The sequence below is a fragment of the Dendroctonus ponderosae genome, unplaced genomic scaffold (genome assembly GCF_020466585.1).
Source record: "Dendroctonus ponderosae isolate FM_Combo_2020 unplaced genomic scaffold, Dpon_F_20191213v2 Dpon_F_20191213_5, whole genome shotgun sequence".
NCBI classification, from domain to species: domain Eukaryota; kingdom Metazoa; phylum Arthropoda; class Insecta; order Coleoptera; family Curculionidae; genus Dendroctonus; species Dendroctonus ponderosae.
Genome location: NW_026018715.1, coordinates 15,391,885 through 15,393,839, shown reverse-complemented (window position 1 = coordinate 15,393,839; position 1,955 = coordinate 15,391,885). Strand labels below are relative to the sequence as shown.

Sequence of the window (1,955 nt, the reverse complement as noted above, 5' to 3'; positions counted from 1 at the left end):
TGAAATTTTCGACCAAAAATCAAAATTTTGCAATCGCGTTTTTTGCCCTTATTGGATTGTTTCCGACCTAAGAAGCTGCCCAATAGCGAACGTGAAAGTTGTGGGTCGAAAATAAGGCAGATATCGTCCGTTGAAGATTGCGACCGCTCAAAAACCGTTCAAAATAGACAGAAAATGTTGATTATTTGGGAACTGCAAAGGCCCCGGTGTCTTTTAATTAGCTCGTAGCATTCCTTGTCTCTTTCCGTTGAAAATGATGTATCACTCGAGGTATTTTGAGGAACTTGAGTTTTTTGGAAAAATCGACCTCTTAACCCTTCTGAAATTTTCGACCAAAAAATCAAAAKTTTGCAATCGCATTTTTTGCCCTTATTGGATTGATTCCGACCTAAGAAGCCGCCCAATAGCGAACATGAAAGTTGTGGGTCGAAAATAAGGAAGATATCGTCCGTTAAAGATTGCGCCCGCTCAAAAACCGTTCAAAATAGACAGAAAATGTGAATTATTTGGGAACTGGAAAGGCCCCGGTGTCTTTTAATTAGCTCGTTGCATTCCTTGTCTCTTTCCGTTGAAAATGATGTATCACTCGAGGTATTTTGTACTCGACCTCTTAACCCTTTATGAAATTTTCGACCAAAAAATCAAAATTTTGCAATCGCGTTTTTTGCCCTTATTGGATTGATTGCGACCTAAGAAGCTGCCCAATAGCRAACGTGAAAGTTGTSGGTCGAAAATAAGGAAGATATCGTCCGTAAAAGAGTCAGTTACCAATCATTGTGATGCATGAAAGTTGCCAAACGGGAATCTCCAAAATCGTCAATACAGGGCCGAAATAAGAGGCGTCGGAACGATTACAAGTTAGCACAAGGGCTGTTGTCGGAAACAATAACGAATTATTCCATTATTCCATTATTATCAGTTGATTGGCCTGCTTCCAACACTGCCAAGCCAGGAAGTACGGGGTCAGGACAGAAATCTTTGACGCGCCAGGAGCCATTAGACTGCGTGCCAAAATGCCAAGCAAATCAAATAGGTCACATTAAATCACTTTAGACACTTGAAGACTCTTTGAAGACATCTAGGAATGAGTACTTTTAGTGGGATGGATTCAATTTTACCTATTTCACTACCGGCCGCAGACCGTTCTCATGCAGAAAGTAGTCACAGTATGGGATTGTTTCCAGCAACGTTCGGGCTTTTGATTGCAGAATTAGTCGCTAAAAAGCATATTATTGGAGCAACAGTCTGCTCTAATAGAATTTCGTTTCTAATTCCCTCGAACCTATCGGCCATCGGTGGGTTTGCAAGATAATATTGGACGCATTGGTTGATATTCTTCTCGGTCTCGGACAGACGCGAATAAATTCTACGTTCGAAGAGAGATGACGTAAGGTAGCCCCGAGTTTGATGACATCGCGGCACTCCGGCCAACGATTATACAGGGTGATTCAAAATTCGGGTCATTCCTCTGGAGGTGTTGTCTGGGGATGTTTTAGGAGTACAGAAAAACTAGCAAGAAAAATTAATTGTTATTAAAAACTGAGAAATTTGCAAAAAACTATATCAGAAATACGGCAGCAATGTAATCTGCCTAATTAACATTGCGCAAATACCTGTTGTTTCGTAATTATTTAAAATTCCGGTAACCATGGATAAATCGACAGTGACAATAACATAGGCAAGGATAAACGGTAAATTCAACAGGAATCGTTGAATGACGGAACCTATTTCGAAATGTCAACCTGTTCTCATAACCTCGAATTCTGCGGGGTTTGGTGTTTACATAAATAATCCATACAACACCAAACATTTGAATGGTTAACTCCAAACAAGCTAGTGCCTGCGTAATCTCCTTATTATCCACTCTTATCAAGCAGCTTCTCGTATTCAATTAATTAACTCCTGCTCCATTTGTATCTCCTTGTGCTGTGTGTATCGTACAAACGTGGTAGGAA

The 1,955-nt window shown here is 40.3% G+C and overlaps 1 protein-coding gene across 1 annotated transcript in view; it reads left to right on the top strand.

Moving 5' to 3' along the window:
- The window catches only part of LOC109539107 (A-kinase anchor protein 1, mitochondrial), a 14,414-nt gene that overhangs the window by 2,944 nt on the left and 9,515 nt on the right, over positions 1-1,955 (top strand). The window lies entirely within an intron of this gene.